This window comes from Macaca fascicularis, chromosome 11, assembly GCF_037993035.2.
Source record: "Macaca fascicularis isolate 582-1 chromosome 11, T2T-MFA8v1.1".
NCBI lineage: Eukaryota > Metazoa > Chordata > Mammalia > Primates > Cercopithecidae > Macaca > Macaca fascicularis.
The window spans coordinates 62,445,602-62,469,008 of NC_088385.1; the positions used below are offsets into that span (position 1 = coordinate 62,445,602).

The 23,407-nt window shown below is 44.2% G+C and overlaps 1 long non-coding RNA gene and 1 pseudogene across 2 annotated transcripts; one reads left to right on the plus strand and one right to left on the minus strand.

The window, feature by feature from the left end:
• Nucleotides 1–1,359: 1,359 nt before the first annotated feature.
• LOC141408065 (uncharacterized) lies at nucleotides 1,360–23,175 on the minus strand. Of its 2 annotated transcripts, none has more exons than XR_012420332.1 (2): nucleotides 23,064–23,175; nucleotides 1,360–4,670 (listed from the first exon to the last, which is right to left on the minus strand). It is a non-coding gene; the product is annotated as an uncharacterized lncRNA (long non-coding RNA). The 2 variants fall into 2 exon arrangements; XR_012420331.1 differs by lacking the exon at nucleotides 1,360–4,670 and adding an exon at nucleotides 11,109–11,930.
• On the plus strand, nucleotides 4,539–5,377 carry LOC102128419 (interferon-inducible double-stranded RNA-dependent protein kinase activator A pseudogene; annotated as a pseudogene).
• Nucleotides 23,176–23,407: the final 232 nt, after the last annotated feature.

The following is a 23,407-nucleotide window of genomic DNA, read 5'->3' on the forward strand; positions in this document are numbered from 1 at the left end:
GATCTCGGCTCACTGCAGCCTCTACCTCCCAGGCTCAAGTGATTCTCTTGCCTCAGCCTCCCAAGTAGCTGGGATTACAGGCACATGCCACCATGCTCAGCTGATTTTTTTGTATTTTTAGTAGAGACAGGGTTTTGCCATGTTGGCAGGCTGGTCTCAAACTCCTGACCTCAGGTGATCCGCCCACCTCGGCCTCCCAAAGTGCTGGGATTACAGGTGTGAGCCACCGCTCCTGGCCAACATTTTATTTTCTAATCATACTGTATTATCTTTGACTAAATGCAAAGACCTTTCCAACATGTCACCTAGAGACCATTTTACCCACTGCTCTGTTTGACCATCAATCAGTCTCTTGTCCCTCTCTTTGACAATGGTGAGGTGGATACATTTTCCTTAGGGAAGAGAAATCTATGGTTTGTTGCCTTTGCCAGTAACAAAAATGTTGGACAGCTGGATGGCAAAGCTGTTGCCACTGGCATCTTTCACAGGAACCACAATTTTTTTTTATTATTACTTTATGTTCTAGGGTACATGTGCACAATGTGTAGGTTTGTTACTATGTATACATGTGCCATGTTGGTGTGCTGCACCCATTAACTTATCATTTACATTAGGTATATCTCCTAATGCTATCCCTCCCCCCTCCCCCACCCCACAACCAGCCCCAGTGTGTGATGTTACCCTTCCTGTGTCCAAGTGATCTGATTGTTCAATTCCCACCTGTGAGTGAGAACATGTGGTGTTTGGTTTTCTGTTCTTGCGATAGTTTGCTGAGAATGATGGTTTCCAGCTGCATCCATGTCCCTACAAAGGACATGAACTCATCCTTTTTTATGGCTGCATAGTATTCCATGGTGTATATGTGCCACATTTTCTTAATCCAGTCTATCATTGATGGGGATTTGGGTTGGTTCCAAGTCTTTCCTGTTGTGAATAGTGCCGCAATAAACATACGTGTGCATGTGTCTTTATAGCAGCATGATTTATAATTCTTTGGGTATATACCCAGTAATGGGATGGCTGGGTCAAATGGTATTTCTAGTTCTAGATCCTTGAGGAATCGCCACACTGTCTTCCACAATGGTTGAACTAGTTTACAGTCCCACCAACAGTGTAAAAGTGTTCCTATTTCTCCACATCCTCTCCAGCACCTGTTGTTCCCTGACATTTTAATGATCGCCATTCTAACTGGTGTGAGATGGTATCTCATTGTGGTTTTGATTTGCATTTCTCTGATGTCGAGTGATGATGAGCATTTTTTCATGTGTCTGTTGGCTGCATAAGTGTCTTCTTTTGAGAAGTGTCTGTTCATATCTTTTGCCCACTTTTTGATGGGGTTGTTTGTTTTTTCCTTGTAAATTTGTTTGAGTTCTTTGTAGGGAACCACAGTATTTTAAGTAATACACTGTGGCAACTTCGGAAAGCAGATTCCTACTCCCTCAGGACTTTTTGTTGTTGCTGTTTGTTGTGGCTGCTGCTGCTGCTATTGCTGCTCTCGTGTGTGTGTTTGTTTAGTGACTTTCCTGGACTAAGTCTGTAAATTTTGTATTCTTTGTCATGTGTGTCAGCTTGGTTAGCTTAGCAGTCAGCTACTGCTGAAACAGAGATTTCCTTAAATGCCTTTGACCATTAAATCTCCCACCCTTTGTTGAGGGGCATGTGTGTGCGTGTGCGTGTGTGTGTGTGTGCATGATGCCTTCAATACTCCAGCAGTTCATTAATCTGACCTAGCCTTCACTTGCTGCTTGCACAGGGCTTTAAGGTGAGCCAGAAGTGAGAAGTGCACAACCTTGCGCATGTGTGTTGCCTTCTAGACCCCCAGGAATAAGTGAGAGATTTGCAAGTTCCCTATGAACATCCCCAGATTTTCTCTGTAAGATTTTGGCCAGCCTGATTTTGCCCCAGTGTGTATCACTATCTCAGGCAACTGCAATTTGTAAATTGCCACTAATTATTTGACCAGTGCCCTGGGGAAAGGGCTTTCCTCAGTGACCAAATAAAGATAAGCCCTATGAATGAGGCTTTCCCAGGGATCTTCTAGACAGGTCGAATAGTGACAATTCTCTGGCAACCGGGTCTTTGGGGATCTTGAAACCCACTCTACCACGTCCAATGGCTGCTAGGCCTCTGGTTTTCAGTGACTATGGTTCCAAGGCTGCTGGTTTCAAGGCCACCATAGAGCTAGGAAGAAGGGGTGGAAATAGGACAAGTTAAAACACCACAAAGCTCACCGTTCTTATGAAAGCCAACGCTTTTCTTGAAAAAACTCTTCAGATTGCTGTAAGCCTTTGGTTAATTTCTAGAGTTCTGAAAAACTTGATATTGACAACTTTTGCCGATGTTCTTGCTGCTGTTACAGAAGAGCAGATTTTCAGAAGTGTTTATTCCACCATTCCAGAAGTGCTTTCTCCTGATATTATGTTTTAACCACACTTCCTTAAGAGTCCCCTAGGGCCTCAGGAGAGAGTGAGTCCTGAAGAAACAACCCAATAATCAAATATAAATTGGTGTAGGCATTATGGAAAACAGTAAGGAGGTTCCTAAAGAATTAAAAACAGAGCTATCTGCAGGGTGCAGTGGCTCATGCCTGTGATCCCAGACTCTTGGGAGGTTAAGGTAGAAGGACTGCTTAAGGTCTGGAGTTCAAGACCAGCCTAGGCAACCCCCTCTCTATTTCTTAATTAAAAAAAAAAATACAACTACCATCTCCTCTGGGTCTTTGTAGTCAGGGAAAAAAAAAAAATTTTCAGGATCTTTAACTTTATTACCGGCTACTGAGCTACAGAATAAAACCAACCAAAAACATTAAAGAAAGGCTGCTTGAAACAGGTATGTACAGGTGTACTACACGGACGCGAAAGCTGTAGCATCCAATCCCAAAGCCACCCCTATGGGGAAGGATGACCTTAGCTAAGGGCCAAAGGAGGTCAGAAGTTACAACATCAGAGTCCCATCCATCCAGAAAAGCAGTGAACAACTATAGCCGCATGGGCACCAAAAATTTATCTGAGATTAGGTTTGTTTGCTTGTTTGTTGGTTGGTTGGTTGGTTGGTTTGTTGTGAGATGGAGTCTCACTCTGTCTCCCAGGCTGGAGTGCAGTGAGGCAATCTCGGCTCACTGCAAGCTCCGCCTCCAGGGTTCACACTATTCTCCTGCCTCAGCCTCCCGAGTAGCTGGGACTACAGGCGCCCGCCACCACACCCAGCTAATTTTTTGTATTTTTAGTAGAGACGGGGTTTCCCCGTGTTAGCCAGGATGTTCTCAATCTCCTGACCTTGTGATCCGCCGGCCTCGGCTTCCCAAAGTGCTGGGATTAAGGCGTGAGCCACCACGCCGGCCCTGAGATTAGTTTTAAAGGTTTAAAGGTTCCATGAATCAAAATTTTCAAATGAAAATAGGTGCCCGTCTTTTCCTGTAGGCTTTCCAGCTCACCACCCAAAAGACTTGAGTACTTCTATTAAGGCAGCTGGAAGCCTACCCTAGACTTGAATGGCAACTTGTCCTTTCTCAGCCAGTAATGCAATCCAACAGAATATGGTACAGGGAAAACAGGAATTTCCACAATGCTGCCCTCCGGTAAAAGGGAAACACAGCACTCAAAGCCAAAGGCCACAGAGGGCTCCCTGAGAATCCAGTACAACTAAGCGAGGCCTTCAACCGTCCAGACAAACTTTGGAAGTGGATCCCGGTGGGACTGTGCCCTGCGGCGAGGAGCAGTGTATATGCCAATGAGAGGGTCCAGCTTCCAGGAACCATTACAATGGCGTCCTGAGTCATTTTCTCTCTTCCACTTGCATTCGAGAGTGAGAAAACACCCACCATGGCCTTGACTGTCACTCACCACAATCCCCCTGTACAGAGGGGTTTGTTTCTAAGTTTGGAACCTCAACACGAGGCTGGGATGCTTCATGACGTGCTCTCTCCCACTGTCCAGCCATCTTTGGTGGTCTCCCCGCAGTGCTCCCCCATCCTCTCACGCTCCTGTGGAGGCACCGTGGGACGGGTCCGGAGGAAACTTGGGATCACTCTGACAGGAAACGGACAAGCACAGCTGCCAGCTGCTCCGGCCTCAGTCTCCAGTTGTTAGTCTCAGGATCAACAGAGAACTGGAAAGATCTCTGGGTCTTTGTAGTCAGGAAAAAAAATTTTTTTTAAGAAAAAAAATAGAACTACCATAAGACCTAGCAATCTGTCTCCTGGGTATATATCCAAATGAAATGAAATCACTACCACATAAAGATATCTGCACTCCCACATTCACTGCAGCATCATGCACAATAGCCAAGATATGGAAACAAGGTACAAGTCCATCAACAAACGAATGGAGAGGGGGAGTCGGAGGAGGCAGCAGTGCTGGAGCTCCTCCTGCGGACCAGCTACCCGGGGAGCAAGCACATTGCTCCGCACCGCTCTTCCTCCAGCCGCTGAGCAGTCCCTTCTCGCCATGTCCCAGAGCAGGTACCCGCCGAGGCTCTGCCGCTGGAGCGCGAGGACAGTGGGACCTTCAGTTTGGGGAAGATGATAACAGCTATGCCAGGGAAAACACCGATTCAGGTATTACACGAATACGGCATGAAGACCAAGAACATCCCGGTTTATGAATGTGAAAGATCGATGTGCAAATACACGTGCCCACTTTCACCTTCAGAGTAACCGTTGGTGACATAACCTGCAGAGGTGAAGGTACAGGTAAGAAGCTGGTGAAACATAGAGCTGCAGAGGCTGCCATAAACATTTTGAAAGACAATGCAAGTATTTGCTTTGCAGTTCCTGACCCCTTAATGTCTGACCCTTCCAAGCAACCAAAGAACCAGCTCAATCCTGTTGGTTCTTTACAGGAATTGGCTTTTCATCATGGCTGGAGACGTCCTGAATATACCCTTTCCCAGGAGGGAGGACCTGCTCATAAGAGAGAATATACCACAGTTTGCAGGCTAGAGGCATTTATGGAAACTGGAAAGGGGGCATCAAAAAAGCAAGCCAAAAGGAATGCTGCTGAGAAATTTCTTGCCAAATTTAGTAATATTTCTCCAGAGAACCACATTTCTTTAACAAATGTAGTGGGACATTCTTTAGGATGTACTTGGCATTCCTTGAGGAATTCTCCTGGTGAAAAGATCAACTTACTGAAAAGAAGCCTCCTTAGTATTCCAAATACAGATTACATCCAGCCGCTTAGTGAAATTGCCAAGGAACAAGGTTTTAATATAACATATTTGGATATAGATAAACTGAGCGCCAATGGACAGTATCAATGTCTTGCTGAACTGTCCACCAACCCCATCACGGTCTGTCATGGCTCCGGTATCTCCTGCGGCAATGCATAAAGTGATGCAGCTCACAATACTTTGCAGTATTTAAAGATAATAGCAGAAAGAAAGTAAATTTGGAGCAACTTTAAAAATCTTTCAGTAGCACATAAAAAGTTCCCCTCTGGCCCCCTCCCAAGTAAAACTTTTACCATAGTGTTTGAGTTTATGTCTTGTTTCTAAATCTCTTCATAGATTCCATCAGCACTCCAGATGTAATTGTCTCCTCGTGGTTGTTATTAAGCTCTTTTTAATGGCTTCAACTTTGTATCGGTATATTGTATTTATAAACTTTGTACCACAAGACAGAGTGTAGCACCCATTTTACAGTGCCATGCACATCAGAGAAAGAAACTGCATGTTTGTTGTTGACGATGAAATAAAAATGCTAGCAACAGTCTTTCTTACTGGTGCTTAAGCTCTTTGCACAAAGCTTTATAAAGGGAATTCAAAGGAAGCCCTTTAGAATTAGAGTCTTGAGAGACAGCACTAACAGGCCTTTAAGTATGATTGTTAAATTTCAGGGAACATGATTGGTCTGCTGTGTATTTGAATTCATGTAACAAAGAACTGTCATGATGGGATTCTGCTTATTTTATTAAAAAGTTACTGACTTGAGAAAAAAAAAAAAAAAAAAAAAAGCATGGATAAAGAAACTATGGTGGCCAGGCACAGTGGCTCACACCTGTAATCCCAACACTTTGGGAGGCCAAGGCAGGTGGATGGATTGCTTGAGCCTAGAGTTCAAAACCAGCCTGAGAAACATGGTGAAACCCCGTCCCTATAAAAATAAAAATAAAAAATTAGCCAGGCGTGATGGCATGTGCCTGTGGTCTCAGCTGCTTGGGAGGTTGAAGTGGGAAGATCACTTGAGCCTGGAAGGTCGAGGCTGCAGTGAGCCATGATTGTGTTACCAATGGAGAGAGTCCAGATTCTTGACATCTTGAACAAAGAATTGGACAAAATGCACAAACAAGGCAAGGAAAAAATGAAGCAACAAAAGCAGAGATTTATTGAAAATGAAAGTACACTCCACAGGGTGGGAGCAGACCTGAGCATAGGGATTCAAGAGCCCCATTACAGAATTTTCTGGGGTTTAAATGCCCTCTAGAGGTTTCCACTGGTTACTTGAGGTATGCTCTATGTAAAATGAAGAGAATGAAGTAAAGTTACAAAGTCATTTACTCAGCGTACACCCTATGTAAATGGAGAGGATATTTCCTAACATAGCTGAAGTGTTTCCATCTGATTTAGTTCAAGGAAGTCAGCATGAATTGGCCTTATGTTCCCTGCCTCCAGACTCTATTCTCCTGCCTCAATTGTACCACTGCACTCCAGCCTGGGCAACAGAGCAAGACCCTGTCTCAAAAAAACAAAGATTAAAAAGTAATAATAATAATAAACACAGGCCGGGCGCGGTGGCTCAAGCTTGTAATCCCAGAACTTTGGGAGGCCGAGACGGGCAGATCACGAGTTCAGGAGATCGAGACCATCCTGGCTAACACGGTGAAACCCCGTCTCTACTAAAATACAAAAAAAAATTAGCCGGGCGAGGTGGTGGGCGCCTGTACTCCCAGCTACTCGGGAGGCTGAGGCAGGAGAATGGCGTGAACCCGGGAGGCGGGGCTTGCAGTGAGCTGAGATCCGGCCATTGCACTCCAGCCTGGGCAACAGAGCTAGACTCCGTCTCAAAAAATAAATAAATAAATAAATAATAATAATAATAATAAACACAATAGAGTACTATACAGCCTTTTAAAAAGGAGATCCTGTCATTTGCCACAACATGGCAGAACCTGGAGGACATTATGCTATGTAAAATGAGCCAGACATAGAAAGAAAAATATTACATGATCTCACTTACATGTGAAATCTATAAAAGTGGTCAGGCTAGGCGTGGTGGCCCACACCTGTAATCAATCCCAGCACTTTGGGAGGCCAAGGCAGGGAGATCACCTGAGGTTGGGAGTTCGAGACCTGTCGGACCAACATGGAGAAGTCCCATCTCCACTAAAAATACAAAATTAGCCGGGTGTGGTGGCGCATGCTTGTAATCCCAGCTTCTCAGGAGGCTGAGGCAGGAGAATCGCTTGAACCTGGGAGGCGGAGGTTGCAGTGAGCCGAGATTGTACCACTGCACTCCAGCCTGGGCAACAAGAGCAAAACTCCATCTCAAAAAAAAAAAAAGAAAGAAAGAAAGAAAGAAAGAAAGAAAGAAAGAGAGAAAGAAAGAAAGAAAGAAAGAAAGAAAGAAAGAAAGAAAGAAAAGAAGGGGAGAATGTCATTTTCACACTGTTTCAAAGCATACAGAACCATGAGTAACTTTCTGCAACTGTCGTAGCTGATTTCACTTTCTACCTATCACCTGGGTGCAGCAAGCAGGGCTACTCAGAGGGATGGAGGTAGGAGGCAGGACTTGACTTCAGAGTGGGGGCTCAGACACTGAACCACATTGAGTAGGGCTAAAATAGGGACGGGTGGAAGCAGCTTTCCTTAAGACACGCCCACCCGTGTGCCTTGTCAGTTTACCACTAACATGGCAACACTCGGGATTTACTGCTCCTTCCCATGGCAATGACCTGATGACCCAGAGGTTTCTACCGTTTCTCTAGAAATTTCTGCATAAATCACCCCTTAATCTGCATGCAGTTAAAAGTAGGTGTAAACATGACTGCAGAACTGCCCTGAGCTGTTAGTCTCAGCACACTGCCAATGGAGAAGCCCTGCTCTGCAGAAGCAGTCACGGAGTTGCAACACCGCCTAGGCTGTAACACTGCCACTTCAATAAAGCTGTTCTCTTCTATTACAGGCTCACCCTTGAGTGTTTTCCTGGGAGAAGCAAAGAATCCTCCCAAGCTAAACCCCAATCTGGGGCTCGCCTGCCATGTATCAAGAGGACTAGACTTCTAGTTTTCAGCCTCTGGGTATATTTTAAAATGAAGAAATGCCAGAAATGAGTCAATATAACAGTGATATGATTTAAATGTTTGTTTTTAACCAACCAAAACTTTGAGTTCAACCAATAAATACAATGACAGTGTGATCTTATATGGCAATAATAGCAAAGGCCCTTCATGAATACCAGGCCCAGGCCATGGTCCTTCTGCTTCCCTGAGTGATAATAAGACCCTTCCTTTCCTTCCTACTGGGAGTTCTTGACTCTCCTATGGACAGAAGGGAATGAGAATTCAGATAAATCAGCCTTATGTTCTCTCTTGCTAGGAGAGCCACTTGCAGCTCAGTAGATCAAAAGTTGGCCCCTCCTAGCAAACCCAAGGTGATGGGGAGAGGGGCATCCCCTCCCTAACCACGGCCATCGTATCTCAGCCCCTGCCACCATCCTCTTGCCTCTCCAGGCTTCCTCAGGGAGAAAAAAAAAAAATCACTCTCACTGCTTTAGTGGATCTACACTATTTTATTTCCTGTCACACCAGGGAACTATTACAGAGAATTGTAGAGTAAAAGGACTAGAAGTTGCTGATTTATTTAAATAACTAATTCCCAGGCCAGGCGTGGTGGCTCCTGCCTGTAATGCCAGCACTTTTGGGAGGCCGAGGTGGGTGGATCATTTAAGACTAGCCTGACCAACATGGTGAAACCCCATCTCTACTAAAAATACAAAAATTATCTGGGCGTGATGGCAGGTGCCTGTAATCCCAGCTGCTCAGGAGGCTGAAGCAGGAGAATCGCTTGAACCGAGGAGGTGGAGGTTGCAGTGAGCCAAGATCGTGCCACTGCACTCCAGCCTGGGCGACAGAGCAAGACTCCCTCTCAAAAAAAAAAATAATAATAAATAATAATAATAATAATAATAATAACTCATTCCCTTGTATCACATAAGTAACAGCCCTTTTAGATCTAGGTTTTAAGAAGAAAAGAATTTCTCGTGGATGCTTCCTTTCTCTCAACCCATGTTAAGCTTCAGATTTTAGCCAAATAATAACAATCTTTCTTCTTTCCAAATTTTATCAGGTCCAAAGTGGCAAGGAACTATCTCTGATTCCATGAATCCAGTTTCCTCACAGATTACCAAAGAAGCAAGTACACCTCACCATAACAAGGATTAATTTTTCTATCAAGTCAAGACAATCTAGTTTCATATTAAGAAAGCATAGGCCAGGTGCAGTGGCTCACGCCTATAATCCTAGAACTTTGGGAGGCCAAGCAAATGGATCACCTGAGGTCAGGAGTTCGAGACCAGCTTGGCCAACATGGTGAAACCCCATGTCTACTAAAAATAAAAAAAAAATTAGCTGGGTTTGGTGGTGGGTGCCTATAATCCTAGTTACTCGGGAGGCTGAGGCAGGAGAACTGCTTGAACCCAGGAGGCAGAGATTGCAATGAGCCAAGATGGTGCTGTTGAACTCCAGTGTGGGCGACAGATCAAGACTCTGTCTCAAAAAAACAAAAAGAAAGAAAGAAAGCCTATATTGCTCCTAATGTTAACATTTTTACCATATTCCTTGCAAAATGATAACACTAATATGACTGCACTAAGGAATAACTGAGTTCCTGAGCCTGCACTAGCTCTAACAGGTCACTCAGTCCCTCCCAGACCACGGGTGCAAGCTCCAAATTCTGATCCACAACTCTCTCTCCTGACAGAAAGAAAAGAGAGGTCTTAGTACTTCTTACGCATTTAGTAGTTCACATTCTAACGTCTATCTGGATGGCTTCAATTATTTTTGCTGTGAAATATCAAACCATCGTATTTGAACACGAGAGTGACATGCAGGAGTCACACAACAGATACATATAACAAGAGCACATTAGGGTGCTGGGAGGGCACATGCTCTTCTTCAACTTCACCCCATGCTCCCTGTGAGATGTCCTTAGAACCAGAGGCCTGAAAGTCTGCTAACTTCAGTAAAAAGCAGTACATTTTAACAGCCACCCCTTCAAAATGTAAAAATATTGCTTCAGATTGCCAAAAACCATTTCACACTGAACATTCTGACCCTTACCCCAACTCTGAGCCTCACCCCATTCCTGAAGCTTGCCCTATCCCTGACCTTCTGAGCTGAAGGCCCAGCCCCAGTCCTTGCCCCAACCCCAGGAACTGCCTCATCTGATTCTTGCCTTGACCCATGCTTGCTGACCAGGCCTCTGACTATCTGGCCTACCAGTTCCATCTAGGCCCACTTCCTGCCACACCTAGCCAGCCTGATTTTGGCTAGTTCTATTTAGACCTGTTTAGCCAAGCCCAGTCCCAGTCCCCAGACAGCTCCTGTTTAACCCTGCCTGTGAGGTTCTGAGTCTCCAGATCTGCTCATCTGGTCACACCTACTAGATTCAAGTCCCTTGCTCTATTTCTCCTGAAGTCCGGCTCTAACATCCATCAGCTGAGCCCCACAGAGCCCTATATCCTGAGGAGCAAAAGAGACCTGAGACCCTGAGCTCACAGGTTCCATCCTTTCCTGGGCAACAAAGTCGTCTTCTTGGACAGTGCTTCTCAAAATGGAATGCACATACGAATGACCGGGGAGTCTTGTTAAAAATGCAAATTCAGATTCAGTAGATCTGAAGTGAGGCCCTGAAGCCTGCATTTCTAACAAACACCCAAGTGAAGTCAATATTGTTGGTCCAGAAAGCAAACTTTAATTAGCACAGTTCTGGAATACCAATTATAGTTTTGCAAAATTTAAAAAAAAAAAAAAAGTTTACAGTAACAACAGCCCTGATTTCTACCAAGGGAAGAGAACTCATTCCCCCATAGAATGCTCCAGCCCACAGAACTTGGAGTCTGTCCCATTTCTATTGTACACTAATCACATAGTGCTTTGAATTTCACTCAATAGTTTCCTATATGTGTGTTTTATTACTCATTCATTTGGTTCCTTTACAGCATTTGTTCATTCTGCAAACATTATTGATCATTAATCTGTTAGGGCCATAAGAATATATAAGGCATAGTCTCTGCATCCGATAAGGCAACAGGCCATTAAAGAAGATAGATATGGGCCAGGCGTGGTGGCTCACCCCCGTAATCCCAACACTTTGGGAGGCCGAGGCGGGTGGATCACCTGAGGTCAGGAGTTCAAGACCAGCCTGGCCAACATGGTGAAACCCCATCTCTACTAAAAATACAAAAAATTAGCTGGGTGTGTTGACACATGCCTGTGATCCCAGCTACTCCGGAGGCTGAGGCAGGAGAATCACTTGAACCCAGGAGGTGGAGATTGCAGTGAGCCAAGATCATGCCACTGCCCTCCAGCCTAGGCGACAGAACAAGACTTCATCTCAAAAAAAAAGATAGGTAGATAGATATGTAAGCAGATCTCTTCAGCACAATAATAGTATCTGTATATAGTGTGGAGGAAAAAGAGACCTGTAACCCCATCGGAGTTGGGGAATCAACAGGAAAGCCATTCTGGGCAAAAAAGTAGCCTGAGCTGAATCTAACAGAGGAGTGAGTCAAATGAAGTACAGGGGACCCACCAGGCAGAGGAGCAGCCTGGCAGAGGCCCCGGGGTGAAATGGCTGGGTCGGAGAAGAGCTGCACGCACCCGGGTTGTTGGAGAACAGTTAGCAGGGAGGAAGCCTCCAAGAAGAAGCTGAGGTGTTGGCCAGGGCCAATCACAGGGACCTTGCCTGCCACATTAAGGATCTTGGACTTTAGCCTGTGGACAATGAGGAAACAGTTTAAGTTTTTAAATAAAGCCAAGGCACATTTGGGTTTTAGGTAAATCATGTTTGGTGACTGTGCAGAAAATTAAATTGAAGTTGCCAAAACTAGAAACAGGCTAGGCAAGGTGACTCACGCCTGTAATCCCAACACTTTGGGAGACCAAAGTGGGAGGATTCTTGAACTCAGGAGTTCAAGACCAGCCTGGACAACATAGCAAGACTCCACTAAATATAAATGTAAAAAATTAGCCTAGCATGGTGGTGCATGCCTATAGTTCCAGCTACGCTCTGTTGCCCAGGCTATAATGCAATCATATAATCATGGCTCACTGCAGCTTCCACTTCCTGTACTCAAGCAATCCTCCCACCTCGACCTCCTAAGTAGCTCAAGCAATCCTCCTGCCTCAGCCTCCCAAAATGCTGGGATTACAGGTGTGAGCCACCACATGCAACCAATGCTACCTTTCTAACACCTGTATAAATATCCTCCTCTCTGTCCCCACCACTATTGCCTCCCTTCTCATTAGCCCTTCCTTGTACCATAGCAATTCATCTCTTAACTGATCTCCCAGCCTCCAGTATCTTTTCCCTTAAGTCAAACATCAGAGAAATGTTTCCAACAGGCTAATCTGACTGTCTTAGTCTGTTTTCTGCTGCTATAACATAATACCACAAACTGGATAATTTATAAAGAATAGGAGTTTATTTTGCTTGTAAGTCTGAAGTCTGGGGTAAGTCCAAAAGACCATGTTGCCAGTGTCTTGTGAGGATCTTTGTGCTGTTTTATCCCATAGCATAAGGGCAAGCAAGTCCATGAAACAGAGAAAAAATTAAGCCTATTCTCATGATAACTAATCCGCTCCTGTGACAATGGCATTAATCCATTCCTGAGGGCAGAGGCTTCACAACTTAATCACCCCTGAAAGGCCTCCTCTCTCAATACTATTATATTGAAAATGAAGTTTCAACATGAGTTTTGGAGGGAACATTCAAGTCACATGGCACTGACCATATGACTCTTGTCCATTTCCTATAGGACAAGAGGCAAACCTCTTAGATTAGTGGATAAGATCCTCAATGACGTAGACATTTCCCAGTGATATGGGTCCTTTCTCAATGATATGGATCTTTTATTAATACATCTACTAAATGCGTATTGAGTGGTCCCTGAGACAGGCACTAGAAATGGCCCTGAGGATATTACCATGAAGAGAAAAATATACTCAGGTATTGTAGAGCTAACATGCTAGAGGAGACAGCAGATTTTAAAATACAGACAAGCCAGGCATGGTGGTGCACACCTGTAGTACCAGGTACTCAGGAGGCTGAGGCAGGAGGATCTCTTGAGGGCAGGAGTTCGAGGCCACGGTGCTATAATCATGCACATGAATAGCCACTGCACTCCAGCCTACACAACATAGTGATACCCTATCTATAAAATTAAATTAAATTAAAATATAGACAAATTTAAAAGCTTAAGTGTGATAAAACTATTCATCATTTATTTGACACACATTTTTAGTGTCTACTACTTGTCAGGCACCATGCTAGATGCTAAACATGTGGTGATAAGGGAAAAAGACACAATCCTTACTGCTATGGAGCTCATGGGCAGACACTAATACCATAATAACAGTCATGAACAGTATCACAAACTGGCCTAAGTGTTGTTGACCAAAGTGAAGAAGGGAAGGAATGCTTGATACAAGAACCAAAAAATGAGTTAAAAAGTTAACTAGGCAGGAGGGAGGAGGGACTGCTGAAAAGAAAGCAAGCATATCAGGAAGGTGAAGACAAGCTCAACAGCACTGAAGCTAAAAGGAGTGAGAGTATGAGGAACTGAAAGAAGGTTGTATGGTTGAAGCATGGGGTTAAGGGAGGGTAGCCTGAGAGGTGGGCAGGGGCCAGATCACACAGGGCCTTATGGGCTACAGTAAGGAGTTCAGATTTTGTACCAAAGATAATGGGAATCCACTAAAAGGTTTTAAGCAGCGGGTGAAAGTAGAGAGATAGTTAATGAGGCCCTTGCAGTGGGCAAGGCAGCGGAGGGTCATGATCTGGTCTAGGGTTATGCCGGTGGAGATGAAAGAAATGCATGAAATTAATGAACTGGGAAATCGAGCTGACAGGACTTGGGAGCAACTTGAAAGTTACATATATTTTGGCCGGGCGCAGTGATTCACGCCTGTAATCCCGGCACTTTGGGAGGCCGAGGCAGGTGGATCACGAGGTCAAGAGATCGAGACCATCCTAGTCAACATGGTGAAACCCTGTCTCTACTAAAAATACAAAAATTAGCTGGGCATGGTGGTGCATGCCTGTAGTCCCAGCTACTCGAGAGGCTGAGGCAGGCGAATCGCTTGAACCCAGGAGGCAGAGGTTGCAGTGAGCCGAGATCGTACCACTGCACTCCAGCCTGGCAAAAGAGCAGATTCTGCCTCAAAAAAAAAAAAGAAAGAAAAGAAAGTTGTATATATTTTATAGAGAGATATAGATGGAGGTGAAATGACATGATGTTTGGGATTTGCTTCAAAATGACACACAGGAGAAGGAAGCAGAAAGTAGAAAAGGATGTGGACAGGGAAGGATTAGCTGTGGGTTGATAGTTGTGGGATGAGTGATGTATACATGGGGGTATCTTATACTATTCTGCCAACTTTTGTGTATATTCAAAATTCTCCATTATACAAAGTTAGAAAGGAGAAAAGAAAAGGAGGAGACAGAGAAGAAATAGAATAAATCCTAGGTTTTTGGTTGAGCAATCAAGAAGCTAACGGTGTCATTCACTGAGATGATGAAGAGGGGCAGAGTAAGACAAGAGACTTGGGGAGTACCATAAGGGTGATTTTAGACATGTTAAGTTTGATACGTCCAGAAGATATGCTGAGGAGGAGGATGTCGAGTACACAACTGGGTTTAAAAATTTGAAACTCAAAGGAAGGATCTGCACTAAAGAGATAAATGTGTGAATAATTTGCATACACATGGCATTTTAAACCATGAAAATGGATGGGATTTGGTAATAATTATGTGTCAATGTAGGTTCATCAATTGTAATAAATGTCCACTCTGGTGGGGGATATTGATAATGAGGAAGGCTACTCACGTGTGAGGACAAAGGGTATGTGGAAAATCTCTGTACTTTCCTCAACTTTTCTATGAAGCTAAAACTGCTCTAAAAAATAAGGTCTATATTAAAAAAAAAAAAAAAAAGGATGGGGTTACTTAATGAGAGAATTTAGACAGAGAAAGACCCCAGACTAAACCCAAAGAAACAAAATGTAAAGGTTGAGTAGATGAGAAAGATCTATAAAAAGAAGTCTCTAAGAAGTAACAGCCACGGGAATGTTATAGAAACAAGAAGACTGTTATGTTAGGACAGCCTAGATGAGAGAATTTTTCAAGGAAGAAATAGTAGGCAACTATTTCTGAAGCTGTTGAAAGGTCAGATAAGATGAGAACACGGAATATTTGCTGGGCCTGGCAACGTGGAAATAATTAACAGGCTTGATAATAATAGTTTCGGGTTTCTTTTGTTTTGTTTTGTTTCATTTTGTTTTGTTTTTAGAGACAGGGTCTCTCTCTGTCTCCCAGGCTGGAGTACAGCGACCCAGTCATGGTTCACTGTAACCCTGAACTTACAGGCTCAAGCAATCCTCTCGCTCTGCTTCCTAAGCAGCTGGGGCTACAGGCGCGTGCCACCACACCCGGCTAATTGGCTAATTTTTTTTAATTTTTTGTAGAGAAAAAACACAGGCAACAGCCTATGTTGCCCAGGCTGGTCTCAAACTCCTGGGCTCAAGCAATCCTCTCCTCTCAGCCTCCCAAAGTACTTGGATTACAGGCGTGAGCCACCACGCTGGCCCAAAGTCATAATTCTTGAGTTATCTGCTCATGTTGTCTTGGTTTCCTCACCTTCCATTCACTCTTTCTCCCACTCTAATCCATCACTAATAAAAACTTCTTGGGCTTGGCACAGTAGCTCACACCTGTAATCCCAGCACTTTGGGAGGCCAAGACAGGAGGATCGCTTGAGGCCAGGATTTCAAGATCAGCCTGGGCAACCCTGAGAGAGACCCTGTCTCTACAAAAAATTTTAAAAGTTAGTAGGCATGGTGGTACACACCTATAGTCCTAGCTACTCAGGAGGCTGAAGCAGGAAGGGCAGCATGACCCCAGGAGTTTGAGGCTGCAGGGAGCCAGAATGGGTGCACTCCAGCCTAGGCAACAGAGCAAGATTCTGCCTAAAAAAGAAAAAAAGACTTTGACATAGATTTGTAAAATGGAGTTTTAGCTAAAGTGACTTGTGGTGTCAAGAGGGTCAGTTTATTATTAACCTGAAATGTATTAGAGCATATTCATACTTTGAAAGATCCATGGAAAGGCAGAGATTAATGATTTAGGAGAAAGAAAAGATAAAACAAACCCAAGAATTCACAGCAGCATTGTTTATAGCACCCCAAAAGTGGAAACAACCCAAATGTCTATCAGCTGTTGAATAAACAAAATGTGGCATATCTATACAATGCAATGCTACTTGGACATAAAAGGAATAAAGTATTGATACATGCTACAACGTGTGTAAATTTTGGAAGCATTATGCTGTGTGAAAGAAGTCAGTCACACAGGCCACATGTAGTGTGATTCCAATTACATGAAATGTGAAGAATAAGTAAATCCATACAGACATAAGTAGAGTAGTGATTGCCTACAGAAAGGAAATTGATGGTATTGGGGTCGGGGTGGGGATGGGGGAAATGGGAGTAACTGGTAAAAGCACAAGTTTCTTTTGGTGTAACGAAAATGTTCTAAAATTGATTGTGGTAGTGGTTGCACAACTCTGAATACACAGTCACATGTTAAGTCATGTGTTGCTTAACAACAGGAATAAGTTCCGAGAAATGCATCGTTAGGTGATTTTATCATTACGGGAACATCATCATAGAGTGTCCTTACACAAGCTTCGATGGTGTAGCCTACTATACATCTAGGCTACATGGCATAACCTGTTGCTCCTAGGCTGCAAGCCTGTACAGCATGTTACTGTACTCAATACCGTAGGCAATTGTAACACCATGTTAAGTGTTTATGTATCTAAACATGGAAAAGGTACCATAAAGAAAACAGTATAAAAGATGTAAAAAATGGCGTGCCTATATAAGGCACATATCATGAATGGGCCTTGCAGGACAAGAAGCTGCTCTGGCTGAGTCAGTGAGTGAGTGGCGAGTGACTACACTAAATTTATTTTAAATTATTTTTCTTTTCTTCAATAATAAACTAGCCTTAGCTTACTGCAACTTTTTTACTTTATAAACTTTTTAATTTTTTTAACTTTGACTCTTGTAATAACACTTAGCTTAAAACATAAATATTCTACAGCTGTACAAAAATATTTTCTTTCTTTATATCCTTATTCTATAAGCTTTTTTCCATTTTTTAAATTTTTTTAACTTTTTTGTTAAAAGCTAACACACAAAGACACACATTAGCCTAGGTCTACACAGGGCCAGGATCATCCAAACATCACTACAGGACAGGGATTTTTCAGCTACATTATAATCTTAGGGGACCACCATCATATATGTGCTCTGTCTTTGAGCTAAATGTGTTACGCAGCACATGGCTGTAGAGTTGACCCTTCAACAACTCAGGGCCTAGGGGATTGTCACCCCTCACAATTGAAAATCTGTGTATCTGGCTGGGCGCAGGGGTTCACGCCTGTAATCCCAGCACTTTGGGAGGCAGAGGCGGGCAGATCATGAGGTCAGGAGATCGAGACCATCCTGGCCAACATAGTGAAACCCCATCTCTACTAAAAATACAAAAATTAGCTGGGCATGGTGGTGCACGCCTGTAGTCCCAGCTACTTGGGAGGCCGAGGCAGAAGAATCCATTGAACCCTGGAGGTGGAGGTTGCAGTGAGTCGAGATGGCACCACTGCACTCCAGCCTGATGACAGAGTGAGACTTCATCTCAAAAAAAAAAAAAAAAATTGTGTATACATTTTGACTCCCTAAACACCTAACTACTAATAGCCTACTGTTGACCAGAAGCCTTACTGATAACATGAACAGTAGATATATGTTTTGTATGTATTAATAAAATCATAAGGAACATGTATTTACTATTCTTTAAGCGGACGTGGACCATCATAAAGGTCTTCATCCTCTTCACATTGAGTAGACTGAGGAGGAGGAGGAGGAGGAGGAGAAGTTGATCTTGCTATCTCAGGGGTGGCAGAGGTGGAAGAAAATCTGAGGACAGGCATGATGGCTGACACTTGTAATCCCAGCATTTTGGGAGGCCAAGACAAGAGGATTGTTTGAGGCCAGGAGTTCAAGACCAGCCTGGGCAGCATGGAAAGACCCCATCTCTAGAAAAAAAAAAAAACACTTTAAAATTATCAAGGTGTGGTGGTGTGTGCCTGTAGTCCCAGCTACTCCAGAGGTTGAAGTGAGGAGATCTCCTTAGCCTAGGAGTTTGAGGCTGCAGTGAGCTAGGATTACACCACTGCACTCTAGCCTGGGGGGGCAGAGTGAGACCCTATTTCTCAAAAAAAAAAAAAAGAAAAAGAAAAAGAAAAAGAAAAGAAAAGAAAATCTTTGTGTAAATGGATCCACGCAGTTCAAACCTGTGTTGTTCAAAGGTCAACTGTATTAAATATCACTGAATTGTATAATTTAAATGGGTGAATTTTATGGTATATGAATTATATCTCAATAAAGTTATTCTGTTGCCTTGGTATCCATTTTTAACTGTAAGTTTCACTTTCTCATATCAGAAGCAACATTTAGTCACCCTTAACAGTTTTCTATATTATAATACACCCAGATGGTTCAGCCAGTGGCCAGAGATAAAACTCAGAAGCATCTCTCCCACCTAGCAAGCTGGGCACCCCTACCACTTCATGTAAACAGACCATTCAAACATTTGCCCAAGGCCGGGTACAGTGGTTCATGCCTGTAATCCCAACACTTTGGGAGGCCAAGACAGGTGGATCACCTGAGGTCAGGAGTTCAAGACCAGCCTGGCCAACACAATGAAACCTGTCTCTACTAAAAATACAAAAAAAATTAGCCAGGTGTGGTGGCAAACACCTGTAATCCCAGCTACTCGGGAGGCTGAGGCAGCAGAATCACTTGACTTCAAGAGGCGGGGGTTGCAGTGAACCAAGATCACGCCATTACACTCCAGCCTGGGCAACAAGAGCAAAACTCCATCTCAAAAAAAAAAAAAAATTTCGCCCAAGGACTGAAAGTAACCACATCACAGTCACAGTGTGACCTCCTGGAACTAGTGCCTGCTTTCTTTTTTTTTTTTTAAATTTGACAGTCTCAGTCTGAAGGGGTTGGCGGAGTGGGAAGTTTTCGCCATGTTGGCCAGGCTGGACCTGCTTGCTTCAAACCAACCAATTAAAGCTCCTCAAGAGAAACCTGTTTGAATAACACAGTGGACCCAATAAAGACGTTGGCCCACAGATCTCTTCTGTCTTTCTCTGCCTGTCCTCTCTGACCTGGGTACATATGTGCGTGTGTGTGTGTGTGTGTGTGTGTATGTGTGGCTGGGCAGGCCACGTACCCTCCAGGATCTGAAAGTACTAAAAAGTCTTAAGCTCTCACATTGTGGTTGTGTCATTGAAGCTGTGTCTGCAATCTGACCCCTGACAGCGAGCAGGTAGGTCCCCTGTTGGTCCTCTTTTGTCTGGGCCTCTCAGATGCTGGGGATAGTAGTTACCAGCTAGGTTGATAAAGTTATATTCAAGAGTTCTCCCTAAAATATAGTTAATATAATCTCAATAAAATGCCAACAGAATTTTTTTAAATAAAGAAGCTAGTTCTAAAATTTATGTGGATAGGAAAAAAGAAGAAGCAAGAAGACCAAGGAAAAGTCTAGGAAAGAATAGTGGGATGGAACTAGCCCTCTCAATATTAAGACGTATCAATCTGACAAACAGAGATAGAAATTTCAGCGAAACAGAATAAAAAGTCCATAAATAGACCCAAATGTATGCCAAAAAATACTACATGGAACACGTGACATTTCAAACCATGGGTGGGGTTGGGAGGAATGGATTATTCAATAAAAGTGTTAATAAAACTGAGTAGCTACCTGGAACAAATCAGATTGGATTCATAGTTCACACCTTACACCAGGATGCTTTCCACACAAATCAAGGATTTAAATGGTTAATAATAATCCCAACGCTTTTGGAGGCCAAGGCAGAAGATCGCTTGAGCCAGGAGTTTGAGATCAGCCTGGGCAACATAGCAAGACCCCCATCTCCACAAAACAATTAAAAAATTAGCTGGGCATGGCCGGGCGCAGTGGCTCACGCCTGTAATCCCAGCACTTTGGGAGGCCGAGGCAGGCAGATCACAAGGTCAGGAGATCGAGACCATCCTGGCTAACACGGTGAAACCCCATCTCTACTAAAAATACAAAAAAAAAAAAAATTAGCCGGCCATGGTGGCGGGCACCTGTAGTTCCAGCTACTCGGGAGGCTGAGGCAGGAGAATGGCGTGACCCCAGGAGGTGGAGCTTGCAGTGAGCCGAGATCACACCACTGCACTCCAGCCTGGGCAAGAGAGCAAGACTCCATCTCGAAAACAAAACAAAACAAAAAAAATTAGCTAGGCATGGTGGCACATACCTGTGGTGCCCACTACTCAGGAGGCTAAGGTGGGAGGATTGCTGGAGCCTAAGAGGTTGAGGTTGTAGTGAGCTGTGATCGCACCACTACACACCAGCCTGAGTGACAGAGCAAGGCTCTGTCTCAAAAATAAAAAATAGTCCAGGCACGGTGGCTCACGCCTGTAATCCCAGCACTTTGGGAGGCCGAGGCGGGCGGATCACAAGGTCAGGAGATTGAGACCACGGTGAAACCTCGTCTCTACTAAAAATACAAAAAAAATTAGCCGGGCGCGATGGCGGGCGCCTGTAGTCCCAGCTACTCAGGAGGCTGAGGCAGGAGAATGGCGAGATCCCAGGAGGCGGAGCTTGCAGTGAGCCGAGATCACGCCACTGCACTCCAGCCTGGGGCACAGAGCGAGACTCCGTCTCAAAAAAAAAATAAAAAATAAAATAAATAAAATAAAAAAATAAAATGAAAATTTCTAGAAAAGGAAATACAGAGTCTCTTAATTGTAAGAAAAAAAAATTCAGCCTCATGCAGAAAAGAGTAAGTAAGCCAGAACTTACTTACTGAACTGAGAATTTACTTACTTACTGAGAACTATGGCAGCTCATACCTGTAATCCCAGCACTTTGGGAGGCCGAGGCCGGTGGATCTCCCGAGGTCGGGTGTTCGAGACCAGCCTGGCCAACATGGTAAAACCCTGTCTCTAAAAAAAATGCAAAAGTTAGCCGAGGGTGGTGGCACACACCTATAATCCCAGCTACTCAGGAGGCTGAGGCAGGAGAATCACTTGAACCTGGGAAGCAGAGGTTGCAATGAGCCAAGATCACGCCACTGCACTCCAGCCTGGGCCACAGAGTGAGACTCTGTCAAGAGGAGAGGAGAGGGGAGGGGAGGGGAGGGGAGGGGAGGGGAGGGGAAGGGAGGGGAGGAGAGATTAATCTGTACTGACAGAGAGCAGATAGCAGATCAGTGGTTATCTGAAGATGGGGATGAAAGAGGGGAGAATGGACTACAAAGAGGCACAAGGAAACTGATATAGTTTGGATGTTTGTTCCCTCCAAATCTCATGTTGAAATGTAATCCTCAATTTCAGAGGTAGGGCCTGGTGGGAGATGTTTGGCTCGTGAGGTCCCATCCCTCATCAGTGGCTCAGTGCCATCCCCTTGGTGATGAGCGAGTTCTCGCTCTGGTAATTCACACAAGGTCTTTCTTGCTCCCTCTCTCGCCATGTGATACACTGCTCCCCTTCATCTTCCACCATGATTGTAAGCTCCCCGAGATCCTCACCAGAGGCCAAGCAGATGCTGGTGCCATGCTTCCTGCGCAGCCTGCAGAACTATGAACCAAGTAAACTTTTTTTCTTTATAAATTAACCAGCCTTAGATATTTCTTTACAGCAATGCAAAAGCCTAACACATAGACATGTTCATTATCTCGACTGTGGTAATGGTTTCCCAGGTATATACTGTGTCAAAACTAATCTAATTATATACTGTAAGTATGTAAATCTTCTTATATATATTATACCTCAAAGAAACTGTAAATAAATAAATAGGGTATTAGGTTACAAATCAGTGAATAAAATAGGAATCTATTCATCAATATTAATATGAACACATAAAAGACACATAAAACCAAATATTGCTGATGTAAATGGGTACAATCACTTTGGAAAACCATTTGCTACTATCTACTAAATCCAATACATTGTTAAGAAGGGGGGGAAGCAAGGTATACAAGACTGTGTACAATATACTACCATTTGTAAAAGAAAAGGGAATATGGATACATATATTATATGTACATGGATCTAAACACGTGGTGTGTGTGCTCCCTGCTCATTCACAGGTCATCTCTGGAAGGATTCACAAGAAATTGGCATTTAGTGCCTCCAGAGAGGAGATCTGAGTGGTTGGGACACAGGAGTAGATGAGAGAATTTCCCCTGTAATCTCTTTAGTATCTTTTTAATTTTGTACCGAGTAAATGTACTGCCTCTTCCAAAAAAAAATTGTTTAATAATGTTTTGTAAAAAAGAATTCTTCTCGGCCCGGCCCAGTGGCTCACAACTGTAATCCCAGCACTTTGGGAGGTCGAGGTGGATGAATCACCTGAGCCCAGGAGTTCAAGACCAACCTGGGCAACAGGGTGAAACCCTGTCTCTAAAAAAACAGAAAAAAACAACAACAACAACAACAAAAAACAGCCGGGCTGGGTGGTGTGCACTTGTAGTCCCAGAAACTGGAAGGCTGACATGGGAGGATCGCTTGAGCCTAGGGAGATTGAGGTTGCCGTGAGCGGAGACTGCCGCCACTGCACCCCAGCCTGGGCTTCAGAGACCCTGTCTCAAAAAAAGGAAAGAAGGAAAGAAGGGAGGAAGGGAGGGAGGGAGGAAGGGAAGGATCTCTAAAAAGTGGCTACTCTCTGACCTCCCTTCCCCCTATTTCTCCAACTCACCCCATTCCCCACAGAACTAAACTTCTCACCCTTTCCAGGAGAGGGCATGCTGTCTCTGTCCTGTACACCTACTTTTTCCTCTGCCAAGAGCACCCTTCCTTTCCTATGGCCCCTCTGAAGTGCCGGACCTGAGGACCGAATGAGGTCAGGACATGTCCCATGAGTCAACTCTGTCCCCAGCATTCCCTACTACCCACCCCCAACGCCCTGCCAGCGCCCGCCCCCCCCCTCCCCGCCTCTCCCGCCATGAGTCTGTCATCTGCAATTTATCCCCTCACCCCCTCCCACTCCCTCTGAGATGACTCAGCAATCCCTGCCCCCCTTCAGCTGGGCGCAGTGCCCCAGAACCCAGGAACATGGGTACCATCTGTCC